The following is a 19,872-nucleotide window of genomic DNA, read 5'->3' on the forward strand; positions in this document are numbered from 1 at the left end:
CTCTCTTTCCACCTCGCTTGCCATGCCGGCGCTTGGTGGTTTTACACCCATTTGGTGCAGCGTTTTGAGCTTGGTCCTGATTCCCGGTGTTCCTCTTTCTTTTGTGCTTAGACCCATTCTTGCGCTGCCCTGCTTGGGCGACAAGGGCATGTGATTGGGTTGCATCTAGGCGCTCCGCCTCTAGTTTCACATGAGCGGCAATGTCATTAAATGTCTTGACAGTGTCGTTATATGTTAGAACTATCTTCATTTTCTCCCAGGAATCAGGCAATGTGCTGATGATGGCTTGTACTTGCTGCTCAACGATAAGGTATACCCCAGCATCATCTAATTTTCGGATCATGTCTTTCACAACCCTAAGGTGTTCAACTATAGTGTGCTTGGGGTCCTCACTATACATCTCAAACTTCAAGTTCATGGACCTAAGTCTGGTAGTGGATGTACCACCACAGTCGAGATTAACCTGGTCCCACATGGACTTGGTTGTCTCGCATTTCTCATACTAGCCAATGAGATCATCGTGCATCAAGCTTAACATAATAAAGCAAGCACTCCGATCTTTCTTAAGCCTATTGTCGTAAGCCTCTTTGTCTTGACGGTGTTAGGCGGTAGTACCCACTTCGGGTGGGGCCATCTTAGTGGTCAGGTGTTCTAGGTAATCTTGCTCATTAAGTAAGAACTTAATCTTACAGTGCCACATGTCATAGTTGGTGCCATCCAACTTATTGCCTTGGTTAAGGTCAGCAACAACTGTCTTGGTGGCCATCACTACAATGTGCAAGGGAGGACATTTAGCATACATTCATAAACAAATGTTCAAGAAACCCTAATTAAAATTAATGGTTCCTTTTCCTACACGGTGAGACCAAAAACTTCGCTAAGTTGGTAATCAAATCTCACATTGTGTGGGTCTGAGGACATATAACTTTAATTGATTTTGAACAAATATAGGAGGGAAAGGGCATCTCCTAATCACAATTTAATGTGCCATACATCGGGTGCGCAAGGGACTCACACAAGAGACCCAAATTAGTACTTGAAGTGTTATGCAGAATCGGTACGGGGTTGTGACACGCAGTGCAGTAGTTCCCATTACATGGCTTCTCAAAATAAAATATTAAAATTATAACTGACTCTTTACATTCAAGAATCCCACTACAAATTATTGGTGAGCACTGCACTTTGTATCGCTTCCAGGTACCAACTCTAACGCATATACTTCTCAAAAAAAACATATCACTATGTAAGCACCAAATCCATCCCATGAAAAATAAAAAATAATAAAAACACATGGTGTGCATGTCACACCCCAAACCACCCCTGGGAGAATTAGGTAGGTGACCCGAATTACGTAACGATAATCCATCAAATCCCACGGATCTAGAAGCAGTTATTACATTCGCGGTCCCACATTCATAACATTACTACAAGTAAGATCAGAATGCTACAAATAATCTATAATTATAACAAAGAAAGATAAAGCGTAGCGATACGAAAATGATGGTGATATATCTATGTATCCTATAAAAATACGCATTCAACTTTTTTTGTCAAATTTTTCAGTATCCAAAATTGCCCACCATAAAAACTCCTTTTTTTCGCAGCTACGTTTTTGGTCCACACTTCCAAAAATGGCAAAATGGTCAAACTCCCTCTTCAAAAGGCATAGACCTGTATTTCGCGTGCGCGAATAGTCGCATCCCCGCAAGAAAAACCCCTCTTCCCCCACCCCCTCTCCAAAATAACTCTCTCTCCTCGTCTCTCCGGATAAAACCCTCCTTCCAACTTCATCCATGCCTCTCTCCCTTCTAGATTTTGGTTTCGTAGAAGGAACATTGCAGAAGGACCATTACGACCTTTTTTTTTTTTTTTTTTTGGTAATAACCATTACGACCTTCCCCTTCTCTCTTACTCTTAATGAAAAGTCCCTTCAATCACTCCGCTGGGTGTGAACACGGTTATTGTACTCCTCACCATCCATTGCAAACACTCCTCTGCAATCTTCACACCCAATATTCAACAGATTTGCCAATTGTTGTTCTACTACTCGCCACTTTGATCCTCTTGTTTCCTTTTGGATTTTCTTCGGTTTCCTTGTTTTTTCTGTCGTTGCCCCTTTCTCATCTTCGGCAATGACCTCTATGGATGTCAAGTTCCTATAGACGAATGACGAAGCCCTTGCGAGAGTTTTAAGTCATTGCGGCGAGATTATTGTATCAAAGGTATGTTATTGCGAGCATCATCTTCGCAGATGCGAAGATCGGATCGATTCGGCCATATTGCTCTATTTAGTGTTCTTGAATATTGGATGGCTTTCTTGCTCTATTTTTTGTACTACCTGTCTCTCTATTTTCTAATTGATCACTGACAATGGTTTTTTTTTTTTTTTTTTTGCTTCGTCTTTCAGGAGTCGTGGATCTTTCGGTTTTGAGTTCAGAGCATGTTTTAATTTTTGTTTGCTATCTGCTTAGATCTTTTTATTATGTTTCTTTTTTTGTTTGGTTTGCTCAGATCATCAGTGATCGTTAGACTGGGAGATCCAGATGGTTTGGCTTCGTGACTTTTTTTTTAAAAGTTTTGTTTGTTATAAATATTTATTTCTGGAAAAAACAGAGAACATTCACTCTGCGTTGCTCGAATGGAAAGCAAGATCTTTCATTCATGGCATCCAATGCAAATGCCTCAAGCTTCTCACCTTTAATAATTAAGGGTCTCTCTTCTTAATCTTCATCTTCTTTGCCCATTGAAATATCCAAGAGAAGAGGCTCCAAGAAAGTTGTTGCAGTCATATTGCCGCTGCAGCCACAACGGCCCTCTTCACCGGTTCAGTTGGGTATTTTCCACTGTACAGCTCATTTGTCTTCAACATATCTGTGCTTTTGTTTTATGACCTACATCTTTCGGTTTCTGCTTGGAATTAAAGTGAAAACCTCTCTGATGATGACTGAAAAGATCTTTTCAAGGGTGTCTGAGAGGTCCCAATTGAACCCCGGAAAGAATGTTTAACAATTGGGATCTTCAAAAGAGAGTTTCTCAAGAATGCAAAGGTATAACTTAGTGTTAATTGATTATTGTTTAATTGAGTACATGGGTAAATGCTCAAAGCAATGTGCTTAAAGACCTCCTTTCTCTTGCGTTATTTTATTTTCTTTTTGGAAAAAGATGATAGTTTCCAATTCATTTGCAGTCAAGTTGATTATATAAATCATGCTATGTAACAATTGGCCCTTTTTTTAAAAAAAATATTGAAGGTTTGGGACCGAGATTGTAATTATTCCTGATCATTATTCGCAAGTGAAGAACGTGCTAATTGTAATGCAGATATCTTGAGGTATTATATTTCTGCATGGATCAAAACATCGAGTACTTCCATAATGTCAATATCTTTGTAATTTCAAGATGTTTTTTTGCCTTTTGATTTGATTTGTTACCAATCGTTCCCACTAAAAGGGCTTATAATTCTCTACACAATTCTGCACATTACTTACTATTGCTTTAAATTTACGATCAAACTTGCTGGCTAACCAAGATTTTAAAGGTGTTTGCCATGTTTCCCTTTCCCAAAGAGGTCATTGCAGGCCTGAAGAGATACCTTTCCCACAAACCAATGCATTAAAATATTTTAAAATGCATTTATTGTGATTTTTCATTTTTCTATAGTAGGCCTTGTTTTCAAACTTCTACACCTTCCTTCAGGTCCTGTTGAGTACAGATTCCCACACTTACAATGCTAGAGAATTTGACCAGTTTGCTACTAGAATTTGAATTGGATTTGTGATCTGATCGGTTTATGTTTGTAATGTATTGTATATTTTGTATGCCAAGCTGCAACCTATAACAATCTGTAATTATAAGCCCTCCCATCCCCCCCCCCCCCTTCTTTTGGCAAAATTAGGTTAAGGGAAGTGGGGTAGTACACTTTAATGATAATATCTCAAAAGAGCACTGAAGACCCACATTAGATACAGGACTATGTTTTCTTTTTAAAATTAGCTAGAGGGAAGTAGATAAAACACCGTTGGTGATATGTCTCAAAAGAGTACTGCAGACACGTATTCTTGTAAATGTAAGCCTTTGATACATAAATCAAATTTTCTATCTTAAACTAGAAGGAAAAAAAAAAATTTAAATTTTCTATCTTAACCTAGGAGGGGGAAAAAAAAAAAAAAAAAAAAAAGACGAGTAAGGGAGCAAGAAAGGAACACTCATCTGTAGGACATCCAATAACTTCTTTCTTCATGTTGTTGTCCTAGTAGCCATGTGGTCTCCACATCCTCTTATTTAAAATCACAATCGGTTTTTGGAAAATGTTTTTATATATGTTTCGCTGTGTGTGTATCCCCATCTCTGGAGGACTATTTTCATTTTTCAGTTTGTCACTTTTCATATTGGTGAGACTTTCAAGTAATTTTTCTTTTGAGGTTAACTATCTTGAATTCTGGTTTTATTACCTCTAGATTCCTATACCTTCTATCTTAATAAGTACTTCTATTAAACATTCTCTAGAGGACTGCTATTGGGAAGCCTGGGTATGCCTTTGTTCATCTACTCACTAAAGAGTATGTCACTGTCTCAAACTATCTAAAGTTGATGCTTCATGAAGATATTGCTTTTGTATTGCTAAAGAAATGGTGGGATAATGATGCAATTCACAATTCCAAAACCATCCTCATGTCACACTGCAGTAAATAACATGTGTTGTCCTCGTGTCCTAATGAGTCATTATAACATCTGAACAAAGTAATATGCAGAAAAAGATCACAGAAGGAGAACATGTACTAGTTATGGAGACTGATCATATTATCATTTGTGAAGTAAAAAGCAATCTGAGCTTTAAACTGAAGCAGTTGAACAAGTATCAAGACGTTGCAGTCCACCATGGTACTACAGATTGGTATGAACAAAATATTGGGCATGTTTTGAATGCTGGCCATTTAATTGTGGCATTTCGTACTATTTTTGGCAAATTCTGGTTGGATTTGGTATTTGCTGATGATTTTGATTGGGTACCTCTTCTAATAATGGAATTTGTTTAGAAATTTCACCTTCTCCAAGTTTGTTGTTTGGTGATTGTTCTCTTTTGAGTTTGATTGTGAATCAAACAGTATACAGACCAGTTACTATGATATTCAGATTTTAATTGATGCATACCTAATTTTATTCATTTGAATTTAGCATTTTCTGCACTTTCCTTGCCTTTTACACACAAAAGTTCCTGTTTTCTCTATCAACTTTGTATGGGTTTTGGAATGGATTACATACTTCACCTTGTGGACCTAGCCACAGGAAAAGAGAGATAAGGGGTGAGGAGGGATCTAGAGAAATAACAGTAACAAGAAATAGAATTAGAGAGAATTAGACTATAAGACGTTGATAAGAGTCATGGGTGGTGTAACCTTAAGTCAGAAATTTCATCAAAAAAAAAACCTTAAGTCAGAAACCTGCCACCAAGTTCCCAACCCAGGTAAACGTTTTAGTTTGTGTAGAAAGAGTAGAGCTTAGAGTTGGAAGTTGGAATACCTTGGTTTGCTTCCACTACACTGTATGTATAGTTTCTTTTATTGGAAATAGGATCAAGGGATCTCTACCAATCTACTAAGATAATGGACTTGTACAAGGTGATGATGGAGAATATCATGAGAGTCGTTGGTCTGACTATCAATGACTATCAATCCCAGTTGTGCATCCTTCCAAGATAATGAGAACACTGAATCAAGGATGAAGATTGTGAATCATGAATTTAAAGAGGCAGAAGGATTGGATTCAATTCTCTCTCACATACCTCCTCTACTCTCCCTCTCACGTGTCTTCCTCCCCTATCCTTCCCCTCTCTCCCAATTTTAGATTTGTGTACCTGAATACTACTGTCATACTATGCTTATCCTCTAGAGTAGGATCACTATGAATTAGACATTTATTTTCTCTTAAGGTTTGTAATCGTGAAGCTTGATATGAGTGGATTTGAATCAGCTACCTCACTATTCTGGGTTAATGATGAGCTTTGCAGTGGGTTCTCAAGAGATATCTATCATTTGAACTTCTCAGTATAACTGACATGAGTTATGAGATGCTAGCTGGGGATTCTCTATCTAGCATGGGAGGATATATCTGTACCATTTTATTTTATCCACTTGTACTTCAGTATTGGGATATTGGGAATTTTGTTGAAGGGGTTGTTCTATGATATCATTTGGCATTCTTACATTTGTATTAGTATCATACATAAAGGACTGAATACTAATGACTCGTTCCATTTATGTATTACAATAAAAAGCATAAAATAGTCTTTTGTTGAAGAGTACTTTGGGTGGCTTTTTGCAAGATTTGAAATATAAAAGTGCTTCTACCAAAATATATATAGAGAGAGAGATAGATAGAAGTGCTACATTGTGAAAAATACTTCTATAATAAAAAGAGGGGCTTGATTTCTTGTATTTGATGCTTTCATTGTTTTTGGAGGCTCTAGATTGGAGGCTCTAGATTTGTGTGTTGTAACTTGATTTATTTTTGGAATATTTTAACCTGTCTATACACACTATGTGGTAAGCATTCAACATGGGTTAATCAAAGTCTAAAAATATGTGCAAAATGCATGGATAAAATCTTTTCAAAGGTGCCCAAAAGATGTATCACCTACATGTTGCACTTTAGTGGGTGTGCCTCCTTTTCTCTTCGTTTGATGTATCAGATTATTGTGGAATCAAGTATTTGTGCATACACGCACACGTGCATTCAAAGTGCTCCTTTTCACCTCTTATTTAGATGCAATTAAAGCTAATTCTACAGCGATACATTCTAAATATTCCCTATTCCCTTGGATGGCTATAAGAGAAATCTCTTAATATACAATATTGAGGCCGAAAAGGAGAATTAAACTCAGATTTCAACTTTATAATTGAACTCCATTCTTTAAATTAGGTGTTTTGTTAGCCTAATTGCATAGAGAAAATCCCTCTATCCAAGTGATAATCATGTGGTTTTGATTGCGAACACGGGTTAAATGATGCCTTTATGCATCTTTTCAACAAAGATTTAGATGATATCTCATGTACCTTAGGAGGAGCTCTTGATGGTTGTGCAACAAGAGATGTCATACATATTGAAATTCCTATATTTGAGTATGTTCTGAGGCAAGCGGTTGGTATTTACCTTTGCCATTTAACAAATGTCCACGTGTGCATGTTTAAAATAATATTTCTTTTTTGATAGAAGAATAAGATATTATCAAATGTGTCTAAAGGATTTAATGTAAATTTGTCAACTGATGTTATGGCCCTTAATCTTTTGATGGAATTTATTTCAAAAAATACTAATAATAAGAGCCTAGATAACATGCCTCTTTGGATGAATATAATTCTTTCATCAAATGTTACAGGTTCTGCTTCTGTTTCAATTAAATTAAAATAGAAAAAAGTCACTATTTTTAAAAAAAATAATTTAACTTCTATTTGAATAGCTTGAGTTTTTGGTTCAAAGAAAGATGAAGATGTAAACAGGATTATTTTTAGATATGCAAGGATGAAACAAGTTAACTACTTAAAATTAAAGATTCGTTCATGTACATAAGCCAAAAAAAATAATATAGAATAAATTAATACTTCCTTTTAAATAGAAGAATAAGATATTATCTAATGTATCTAAAGGATTTAATGTAAACTTCTAATTTGAGGTTTTGCCACTTCCTTAATAATCTGATGGAATTTATTTCAAATCACACATGCCTCTCTCTCTCTCTTTCTCTCTCTCACCAACATATGGCTACACATGCAAACATGCCTCTCTCTCTGACCAACATATGGCTATACGTGCATTTGCACGTGTGAGTTTACTAGTATATATATATATATGTAAGTTTGATACCTTCCCCATTACACCCACAAACTGAAAGGAAAAACTGACATATACATAAGCCAAAAGGAAATACATATATATACAGAGCGAGATAACTCAATCCTAAAAGAAGAAAAGACTACAACTAAACAAAAGCAGGAACGTGGATAAACTCCTATCAAAAGCAAAAAGGAGTCCCTAAGACAAAAAGCATCAAGTGCGCCCCTCACTGGTCTTCATCAACAACCACTGAGAATGCACGCAACATCGGCACGACCTCCGTCGGGGTCCATACCAATAGCATCATAATCACGAGGGTTCTCCTCCTCGTAACGAGCCTCCATGCCACAGTGGCATCTATCTGCACAATCATCTAGAAAGAAAAACATATATAACAGAGTGTGAACCCCACTGAACCCGTGAGTAAAACATATCATCATGTATACATATGCAACCACAATCCACATGTTCCTACATGATATGCAAGTTCAGATTATTTAATTAGCCACCTAACAATACAGCTAAGGCAGGTTAGTGCTACTACAATCCCCAATACATGTATCCCTGGTGTGGGCTTGGTTACCCCTTCCCGAGATACACCCATTGAGTTGTCGGAGAGAACCAGCCGGCTCCAGCATCTCCCTATCCAGGACAGCCCGACCGGCCCTCGGGATTGAACTAGTGAGGTAACCGACTCAATATAATTCCACCTTTCGGTGCTTCCCGATATGTAATTCGAGGATAAACTTTATTGGGCATATAGCCATGATTTACCTAGTGGTGCTTCCCAAGCTTGTAGCCCGAGGCTTCCCGACATATTTTCCCTGGGGCATCCCAGTTGTGCTGAGACTTCCCGGCGTAAACGCCCGAGGTTTTACGGTAGCCCTCACAATCATCCAACACATTAACCCCTGTTGGCAAGGGTACGTAGCACTGGTGATGAAATTCTAACCCCATGTCTAAATGGCATCGTATGAGTCAGGCGGTGTCAACCGAATCCCATAATACGGGCTACCACAAGCCTCATTTCCAAGCCGACTATGACATCTAGTCTATCATTCACAATCATCATGATATATCCACAGAATTGATCAACAGTCATACAATGTGTAATAATTTATAAAATTGAATTGAATGAAATAACACAGCATTATAATTTAAGAATTTAATTGCCGGCATAATAATACTGTTACACGTACATACACGATAATATTTCTCTCACCTGGGTTTGGTTCTATGAACTCAATTGTAAATTCAGTTCCGGCTGCAGTTTGGCTGTAGGCCTCGAGCGCGGGATCAAATCCTAGTTATAAATAAAAAATTTGTCATTTAATAGTCCAAACTATTTTTGGATGTCCTAGGGTTGATCTAAGCTTACTGGGTTGACTCGGTGTACAGTTGTCATCACTTGGAATTCTCTGGGCCTTGCACTGGGCCTTAGGTCTATGTCCCAGTGCATCATCCAGAGATTGTGGTCTAGGAGTAGAATGGTCATTTATCATAGTGGTACATGTTTTTAGGTTATTTAAGCTTTATAGTACAGTCCCCAACTTGACAGTGCTGCAGGACCATGACAGACAGGGTTTTCAAGCCCTACGGGGCCCACTTGGGTACCCAAGGCATTCATTTATGTGGACAGATCTGGGGAGGGGTGTTTTGGTCATTTATCACCTTCCTACACAAATTTATGGCCCATGGGTGAAGATCCCCAAGTCAGATCAGCATTTCTGCAAGTTTTCATTCACTGGGCGATGTCTACATCGCGCAGTGCATCACCCAGAGATTGCAAAACCAGGAACAGGCTGAGATTCCAAGGTTTTTGATCATGGGCAGTGCATGGATCTTCTCCCCATGCATGTTAGGTCATCATGGACCCCCAGGGGTATACTTTGCACTGGTCTTTGTGGATTTTCACTTGGGCCCACCACTTGGTTGCCAGGAGCTGCCCAGACAGCCCAGTGAATAGTAACCCAGCATATCTTCAGTAGCAAATCAAGGTTTTGGCTGCATGCAAGGCTGGTTTCATGTGTAAAACAGTAATCTAAGGCTATTACAACCCAAGGCTAGGTTGCATGCAGCCAAGGCACACAAATCTGAGCCCAGACTGCCTGTTCTTGGTGTAACAGGGCAGTGCAGCCTGGCACAGCCTAGGTTTTGATCTCAGGTGAAGAACAGATATGAATATCACCATAAAATGCTCAGATCCTTCATGCATCATATTTGCATATTGGATCTGAGATGGTTCATGGCAACCCCCAACTGTTCTGGGCTGCCAATGGCCAGAATAACCGCAAAAACACACAGAAATCATGGAGGAGAATCAGTAGCAGCATCACAGCAGTGGTATAAGTTCAGTTTTATACCTGAATCAACCTGGGAATGGATGTAGATGCAAGCTGAGGTCTCCTCCTTCTTCTCCTTCTCTTTCCTTCTTCTTCTCTGTCTCTTTTCTCTCTTTCTTTCTTCTCCTTCTCTCCATGATTCCAACAGTACCAAGAGCTCTAAAGGAGCTAAGGTACACCTATTTATAGGCTAGCCCATAACTAGGGTCTGTTTGGCTATCAAGGCCTCTTTTGAAAATGCATTTTTGACTAAATTCTCAATCATTCTGGACACTCAGGTGGGGTCCATAGTGATCCAAGGGTATGAGGTGGTCCTTCAGACTCCCCTCAACCTATGGAGGGTGCCCATGTCCAATATGGGTGGTCCCCATAGATCAAACCATTAAATTATTCAGTTTTCCACTCTGGGCAATGTCTCTGGGTGATGTCTGCATCGCCCAGTGCATCACCCAGAGATTTCAGCAAGGCTGATTCTCTGTGGGCTTGCACAGGGGTTTGACCCAGGCTTAGGGTCTTGCACCCACATGTCACTCAGGGCCTTTTGCACTTATTTCCAGGGGTGGGACCCACATTTATGGAGAGGAGAGAGATTACCCGGAGTCTAGGCAGTACATTATGATGTGAGCTGTGCAATTGTAGGGGTCAGTGATCCCTCTTCTGACAGGTATGTAGGAGGTCATCCTTAGGGATTCTTCATCAATTTCAATCACTGGAGTGATACTCCACAGTGTACTTGGACGCCTTGTCAGGGGTTCCTATCCTTCAATCAAAATCCTAGTCAGTCAAGGGTAGGGTTTGACAGTGCATGGGATGGGGTGTTTGACAGCATTACCCCAATGGTAGCGTCAAACCGGTCTAGACCACAATGGGGGATTTATAATTGCAAATTTAAATTTGCAAACACATAATAGCAAAAATAAATATAAAGCAACAATTAAGACCCTAAAAAAAACTGGCCCATAAATGTAAATATAAGCCCATTAGGGAAAAAGGTAAGGGGTGGGTGAAGGGATTCCTACTTCACCCATCTCCTTCCCCTAAAAAACCCTTAAAAAAAAACAAATCCTTAAAATATTTCTGCCCGACCCCCCCTTTTTTTCTTTTTTCTTTTTTTTATAACTTAGTATGGCTGCAGTAGCCATATGCATACAGCCCAGCGGCGCACAGCCGCGGTAGCCACAAGCCACAACCTATTGTTGCCGTTGCTGTGCCCGCAAGGCACAAGCTGTAGGTTGATCCTACGGTCCATGGGATCATAATGGTTCACCATGGTAAACAAATAGTAATATAAATTCAAGTTCCCTATTTTAGGGAACTCCAGGGTTGTCCCTAGGGAACCCTAGGGTTGCCCTAGGGCACCCTAACCTGGCTTGGGCATCCTATTTTCAATTTTAGGGTTATCCATGGTCATCCATGGTGCCCTACAGGAACCCTACTAGGGTTTGGTATGACAAACCAATGCCCAGTCCATCTCATTGACGTCCCATAAAATTATTAGGATCCATGTCATAGAGAATAATCATCCCTATTCCATCTTATGGATAGAGGGATCCATCCCATACCCGAATGCGCAACGAAAAATAATCGATTTGGGTTACTTTCACATCCCATGAATAATCAATATAATTAAATTAACAAGAATTAACATAGAATTGCTAATCTGATGAGCCTCAAGTGTTGCTCCTCCAATAGACAATGGTTCTTCCCCCAATGAGCACTTCAAGCAAACAGATCTGAACCTTCAATGGTGCAACCAAGCTTCTTCAAGCCAATCCTAGATGCTCTTCAATTCTTCAAGCATAAGTCTGGGTTTCCAAAACCTTAACTCTCCAACAAAGTATAGAGCAAGAAGAAAGAGAAGAAGAGATCACAAGAGAGAGAGGGGAACCAAAAACCATCCAAGAGGGGGGGGCAGCCAAAAACGTGGAGCATTGCCCCCTCCTGGTTTTTTTGGTTATTATATAATACTAGGGTTTAAAAAAAACCTTAGATGGGAAAACGAATCCCAATGAGAGTCAGACTCTCTCTCTCCTTGTTTGGCTGTCCTGTTTAAACTCAAAGTGCTTCTAATTGGTGAAGAAGTAGAATCTAATAGAGAATGTTATAATTAATTAATTATTTTAATTTGAGTATAATTGTAATTAGCATCATATCCATTAATTAAATAAAGAACTAATTATTTTAGCAAATTTCAAATAACTCCCTACATGATAATAAATTATCGTGTACAACCGCTCCCATTAATCAACACAATCATTATGGAATCTAGGGCATGTACACTTGTACTGCCAAACCCCATTCCATAGTACATGTCCATATAAGAGTGTTTGTGTATCTAATCGGGTCCCGCAAAACTCGATAAAACACTTTATTAAAATATGTACTTATAATGTTATATCCGCGCCCAGATTTGCTTTATAATTTCTCTCTTGTGACGTGTAGATTCTGCTGCCGTGTACGTTGGTGAGCTGTTTTCACTTGTGGTCAAACCCAGCCACAATATTGTTGACCAGTACACGGGCCTGCCTGTGGAAGAGAGGTTTCTTAACCGGCAGTGGGGGAGATTTATTGACAGTGATTTCGTCGACCATCCTCCTAGTACGAGTCCCCGGAGTGAAGAGTACCAGAAGGCGTTTCCTGTGTCCCCCTACTTAGACACCTCTTCCGACGATGAGCTTAGCATCGCGGTCAGGAAACTCTTCGGAATCACGAAGGACATGTTGTGATGGTCGAGGGGTAAGATACTGCTCTTATGAATGTTAGTATACCCTCCCCTTGTTGGCCTTAAAGTGTGGGCCAAAGCTCAATCAATTTCTTTAGGGTTCTGCCCTTTACAGCAGCAACGGATGCACAAACGGACTCATAAGATAGCTTCCATCCGTTAGTTCGTCTGTACTATTTTAGGCTTTTGGGTGTTTTCCTCATGTGGGACCCATACCCCGTGTCCCGGACATCCTACCTAAGCACCTAGACAAAATGGACCCCACCCTTGGTCTCCTTGGCTCGTGTATGTGCTATCTAGGTGGACCCACTTGCTTAAGTGGCATTTAAATGGGTTTTAATTCTTAAAGCCCCAAACCAAACAGGCCCTAAGTGGGGGCCAACTATAAAAGCACAGCTTAGCCATTATGGCTTATTTACTTCTCCTACCTACCCAAAACGTTGGAAGCTTGGAGAGCATTGAAGGCTTTGGAGAAGGGTAGATTGGAGGGAGCTGTGGAGGTGGAAGCCTTCTATTGGTTCATCCTTGAGGTGAATGTTCTCACCCTTCTCCCTCTCTTTTCCATTTTCAAGTTTGGGGATCCCCTTGGGATCGATCCCCAGCTTAGGGTTTCTCTTGGGAACCCAGTAATCTCTAGTGAATCCTAAATTTGAGACTCACTTCTCCTTCCTTGCTGTCTTCATGGTTTGATGACCTGAATTTTTGTTCAAAGCATTAAAGACCTAGAACTAAGTTTGGGAAAAACCTTGGAGATGGATCCAATCCCATGAATCCTCTAAGTCCTACGAAGGGCTAGGTGTTTAGGACCCCCAACGAAAGAATGGACTCACCTCCCTAACCCTAAGGACCCTATGGTCTCAAGAATGAAAGGTTGGAGATGGAAATCTTTCCAGCTTTCAAAGAAAGTTTCAGCGGATCCACAAATGGATCCACTGTCGTGATTTTGTCCGTTGATCTGTCCGGCATAACCTGGCCGATTGGTTTGGGCGGAGCCACAAGCGGATTCACTTGGTAACTCTGCCCATAGCTTAGTTTGCTCTCAAGAATGTCTTAGGGTTTGGATGGATGCATGAACGGATTCATTTGGTAGTTACGGCCATGAATCCGTTCCATCTATTCTCATTCATTGGCTTGGACGAATCTAGGAACGGACTCACCTGGTTGCCTCCATCCCTGCATCCGCCCTTGCTGTCTTGACCTAAACCTCAAATAAATTGTTGGGACCCATCATAGGACCCACCTATACACTTCTAACTATATTCTCACACATTCTCAGACTTTATAATCTACACGGGGGTGCGTGTGCCAAGGTAAATCTTACCAAACACACTGAACAACAAGCAAGCAAATGGTGAGTGGATTTTGAGTAATGTTTGGGCTTGTTATATATATTTATATGTAATTTATATAGGTCACATAATCTTGCCTATGCTTACAATCATTGTTATCATGATGCATCTTCGCATATAAAACCATGTTGGATACGAATAGATGAAATGTGGTTATATTTATTTTACTTTATTGTATCGGGTTACGGTGCTGGGTATGCCGGTATCGGAACCCCAGAAAAGCTTATGATATTATTGATTGCCATCCTAGTCTGTATGCACCGTGCCGTGCTAGTACCCAGGTACTAGATGGAATGGGACGTTGATGCACCCAGAATACCTCTCGGGACGATAGGACTTGCATGCAGTATATCTGTGGCTAGGATTCTTATTCCCTTATGCTACGACCCTTGCCAATAGGGGTTTATGTGTTTGATAGTCTGAGCACCTGTTGCATGTGGAGGGGAGAGAGGCCAGGTCAAGGGTAGTGATAGCTATCGGGGTCTGTCACTGGGTGGTCTGATGGCATCTACCGGCGTAGACTCCCTGGTGATAATTGAGGTTTCATTATGGCGATAAGTTAAGTGATCCATAGTGTCTCCCGATTTATCATAGTAGCATATACCATGACTTAGATTGTTTGTTAGGTGGAAAATCAATTTAACATTACATGCATCATAGACTGTGTAATTGGGTGTTTGTGCATTCCCCTTTCCCCTCACTGGGTCAATGTAGTTAACTCCCTATATCACGCCCCTATCCCGATGTAATATATATTTCCACATAGGGGTATGACTGGGACAATCACACATCATCCCAACACCTACCAGGATTGCAGATACATTGTCCTGAGTCACAGTCCATCCTGTCATCACATCTTGATAACAGAAAGGAACGTACAATAAGAAATAAACCGTTCCAGTTACAGAGTTAGTGGAAGTGAAATTTAAAATAAATCATGTGAAATTATAGAGCATCGATTCTCTAATGATAACACATATTACAAATTCTACATAAGTTACCAATCATTACTCTCCCTATAAATAACATACAGTTTATACATGGAAGTGGAAAGGAATACAGAAATTAAATAAATAAACAATTGCCTCAAGGGCACAAAACCTTGGGTGTACATCTATATCCAACCCACGTCATCAACTCCACTTGATTCGCATCCAACGGTGCCCATCAAGAGGCTATCTGCATATAAACTAAAAAGTGGTTGTACAACGGGGTTAGCTACACTAGCTAGTGAGGGAGCAAAGGGGAATGCGCACACATCACACAGTCAATATCAAATAGAATGATGCATGCTAATGTTAGATTTACTTTCCACCTAACACACAATTATATCAGTCAAGTATATGCTACTGTGATAGCTCAGGAGACATTGAGGGTCACTTATCCTATCGCCCCAATGAATCCTCAACTATCACCTGGGGACCTGCGCCGGTAGAAGCCATCATGACCACCCAGTGGCAAACCCCGATAGCCATCACTACCCCTGCCCTGACCTCTCCCACCTCCACAGACCGTAGGTGCTCAGACTATCCAACATGTAAACCCCTGTTGGTAAGGGTTGTAGCATAAGCGAACAAGCATCCTAGCCAGAGATATACTATATGCAAGTCCTATCGTCCCGAGAGGTATTCAGGGGGCATTAACGTCCCATTCCATCTAGTCCCCGGGTACCAGCACGACACAACACATACAGATCAGGATGCAATACAACAGTTTTCATAATTAAATAAATTGGGACTTCGGTACCGGTACACCTGACACCGTAACCCAATACAATGGTGAGCATTATACTATCACATTCCCAATAATTCACGATTGAATAAAATATAATGCGCACCATGCTTACAAATATACATATGATGCTTAATAATAACAATTATATAATATTCAAACCCAACAAAGTCACCCAGAACCCACTCACCCGGTATAGGTGTCACCGGGCGTGATTGGCATGAATCTCCCCGGGCATCGAGTATCATCCCGCGTGATTCACATGAATCTCGTCGGTGCATCGACCTATCATACAAAAGAAAGCATTAAAATGGGTATAGAAGGGTTCCATGCTAGGCCCTAATGGTTAAAACCAAGTTTTGACCAAACTAGCATAAGCGGACTCACGAGCGGAGGAAAACAAGGTGGCTCCGCCCCTGACTCCGTTCAGGCCAAAAGGTGAAAATAGAGCGAGCGGACTCACGAGTAGAACTTCTTACTTGAGTCCGGTGGTTGATCCATTCGACACCTAAGACACACTTAAAAGGGAGCGGATCCATGGGCAGATGTGCATCTGGGGTCCGCCCCTACATCCGTTTAATTTCCTAAGACAGGACCCAAGAGCACAGGCTTCGGGCAGAGGCAAACAGAGTGAATCTGTGCCTTCGTCCGCTCAGGCCAACACACAGGGTATACACTGGGAGGACTGACGGACGGTACCACGATAGATGGATCCGGTCGTTCGTTCGCTGGCAGTCTCTTTCGAGATTTACAGGAGTTTCAGCTCCAGCTTGAAGCTTAGAGCTCCTTAGCATCTCAGGAATAGGGTAGGGGTGTCTAAGCATTCCTAGGGTCACTAGATCTTAGGCTTGAGCTCATGGATCCAAGATCCATAAGATTAGGTCTCAATTCGGTCCACAGAGATGGGTTTCAAGGTTTAAAACCCAGGTTCTCTAATAATGGCTATCATTGCAACAACAAGGGGGTCCAAACCAATCCTTGGTCAACTCCATTAGAGCTCCAACTAGGGACCTAGCTCTACCTTGAGTCCCAAATGGAACTCTAGGTCACCCAAGCTCAAGGGAAAACACCAAAATCAAAAGGGAAAAAGGGGAGGAGACTAGGTTCAGGGAGCTTACCTTGGGGAGGAGCTCCAATGGGGAGGTGGGATCCAAGGCTAAGTGAGCCCTCTTCCTATTCTCCCTTCCTTTCCATCTCTTCTCCTTCACCTTCTTCTTCCTTCTTGGTCCAGTCAGCAAGAGGAGGAGATGTGGGGCAGCCAGCCATTTTGGCATAGCTCCCATTTTCTTCCCTTCCCCTCTCATTCCTCTTCCACTCCTACTTCTTCCCTCTTTCTTCCTCCTCCTTCTCTTTCTCTTGTCTCTTCTCTTCCATGGTTTTGGGCGGGGGGGGGGGGGAAGAAATGAGAGAAATAAAAGGGGGTTCTCTTAACTTAAGGGGTAGAAGGGACCTTAGGGAGTGTTTGGTTAGGGGTCTTAGAATGGGTTTAGGTCCTTAGGACTTAAAATGGGTTTTGGTTTGGTCTTAAGCCATGTTTGGCTCAAGCCATAGACCATTAGGTCCACATAACCAATTAGGATCCGTTTGGGGTTCACCCTAAGTCCATAGGACTCATTTGTCCACTAGGGTCTGTTTGGTTTGAGGTTAAGTCATTAAAACCCATTATTCACCCAATTTGGGCTTTGTGGGTCCCACTTTCAAGGTCCACTCAACCAACCATGGGTAAGGGTAGGGGTCCACATGATCTAAGGGTTCAACTAGGGTGTCTGGGACACAAGGATGTGGGTCCCATAGGAAAATAACCCAAAAAGGCTGATGACAGCACGAGCGGATTATCGATCGAACTCACCAGTACTGGATCCGATCGTGACTCCGGTGCTGCTGTCATGGCCCAAACTTCAAGGAAATTGGCGGGGCTTTGGTCCACACTTCCAAAACTTCGAGGGGGTCCTTCCTATGGTATTTCTAGCTCAAAGCCATCAGGGTTGGCTAGTGCCACCATGGCATTGCCTCTCAGGTAAAGGTCCAGACTGCCCTGGGGTAGAAGGGGATATCTGGGGTACGGGTGTAACATCTCCCCAACCGTATTAAAAATTTCTTCCTCAAAATTTGAGGCAACCCAAGTCTCAAGGGTGAAGGCTTGTTGGACAACAATACCTCCAAATGCCCACTATTTGGACTAAGTCAAGGTCGGGTCAAAGTAAGGCAGTGTCTAGTTGACACAACAGGTTAGGTCCTCAATTCTCTTCTTCCTAGGGTTTCATCACCATAAGATGTGGTTCATAGTAACCCTAAGCTCCATTGGGTTAAGATTCGGTAGTTACCACATTCCAGAGGCAACCACACTATCTTCTACACTAAACTGTGTCAGGACGAACAAGGAGTCGTCTAGATCCCCCAGGTCAAACAATACCACCTAGGCCTTCACTATCCAGTTATCTTTAGGTTACGGGATTCAACCAATCCAGTCCCATAATAGGGTCCACACTCTGAATACTATGACTTCTGGCTATCTCATTACCTCACCCAAATTTAGAATGATTTGGAATATTGATGGAATCTCCTATTGTTCACTCTCAGTACAGAGGGAAAGCATTTGGTGACCCATTACTCCATTCATATCTGTCGTTGGAGAAGGTCTTGTTACCTCCTTCAGTTTCAGCTTTCAAAATATCTAAACCCATTTCATGGTGACATTACAGGGAAAAGTCCTTTATGGTTTTCCTTCGAGAGCCAAACAACTTCCTATGGTCTCGGTCTAAGTCAACCATGCTAATTAATCTACCCAGTCATTGATAAGGTCATTGACTATTAACCCGTGATCAACATGACCAAGGGTCAGGGCTCAAACTAGGCGATCACAATAAAGCCTAGGTAAGGTCATGCTTGTAGTACCAGAGAATCACTCTAGCCACACAAGTTCAAAGTTTTAAGGGATGTATCTATATATACATACATATATATACATATACCACACCAATCCATAGGCAAAAATTCAAGAATTACATTCATATCCCTATGGACATATCTGTCAGCTAAGTCAGATCACAAGAACCAAAGTTCTCGAGTATAGTTTGCTAAGTCTTTTTGGAGATTCAGCTCACGGTGTAGGACTTCCTCTATGAGTCTAAACATGGTTTGGAAGAACCAAGTAAAGTACAAATAGAGTCGTCACTAACTAATGTGTCATAGATGGCCTCCAGTTATACATGGCCTCTGTGGCTCATTTCAAATGAACTAGTCTAAGCTAGCCCATTACCTCCTTACTTAATATCTACCCACAGGGTTAGGTTTCTTATCCATTAGGTTTGAATCCACAAGTTCACAGGGTATAGAGGTCTTTCTCCTCAAAAGGAACTCTCCTCCCTTCCAGGTAAGAGGGGAGTCACAACAGTCATCAATGCCTGTCATTTCTCATTGGTTGGCATGGTTGGGTACAAGTCCTAATCTCCTTCAATTCAAGGTATTGGCTAAACTTAGGTGGTCCCCACAATTGGGCCACACAACAAGGGTGTCCAACCTAGGGTGTAAGCATCAAATCATCATACAAAAGGTTGGTCAAGAGGTCTCTAGAGTCTAGGGGCTAAATTTTAAAAGAACAGCGAGCGGACTCACGAGCAGTTTTAGTGCTCTGGTTCCGTTCGTGTTTCCCTCGCAAGATAGGGAGATCGGACTAACGGGCGGATGTGGAATGTGAATCCGTTCGTTTGTCCGTTCTCAGAGGACCAAAAGTCTAAGAGAATATGAATCGATCGGATCTACGGGCGGACTCATGGAGGTGGATCCGTTCGTTGATCCGCTCAGTTATAAGGACACGACTTTTCAAATTCTAGGCAGGAGGGATTGACGAGCGGAGTCACGATAATTGATTCCATTCGTTCATCCGTTCGAGAAATCT

General features: G+C 41.3%; 1 long non-coding RNA gene across 1 annotated transcript; it reads left to right on the top strand.

Annotated features, from left to right (window-relative positions):
• Window positions 1-2,302: 2,302 nt before the first annotated feature.
• LOC122638321 lies at window positions 2,303-13,067 on the top strand. The gene is made up of 4 exons (XR_006329401.1): window positions 2,303-2,373; window positions 3,048-3,057; window positions 7,549-7,552; window positions 13,058-13,067. It is a non-coding gene; the product is annotated as an uncharacterized LOC122638321 (long non-coding RNA).
• The last annotated feature ends 6,805 nt before the right edge of the window (window positions 13,068-19,872 follow it).

The sequence above is a fragment of the Telopea speciosissima genome, chromosome 8, assembly GCF_018873765.1.
Source record: "Telopea speciosissima isolate NSW1024214 ecotype Mountain lineage chromosome 8, Tspe_v1, whole genome shotgun sequence".
NCBI classification, from domain to species: domain Eukaryota; kingdom Viridiplantae; phylum Streptophyta; class Magnoliopsida; order Proteales; family Proteaceae; genus Telopea; species Telopea speciosissima.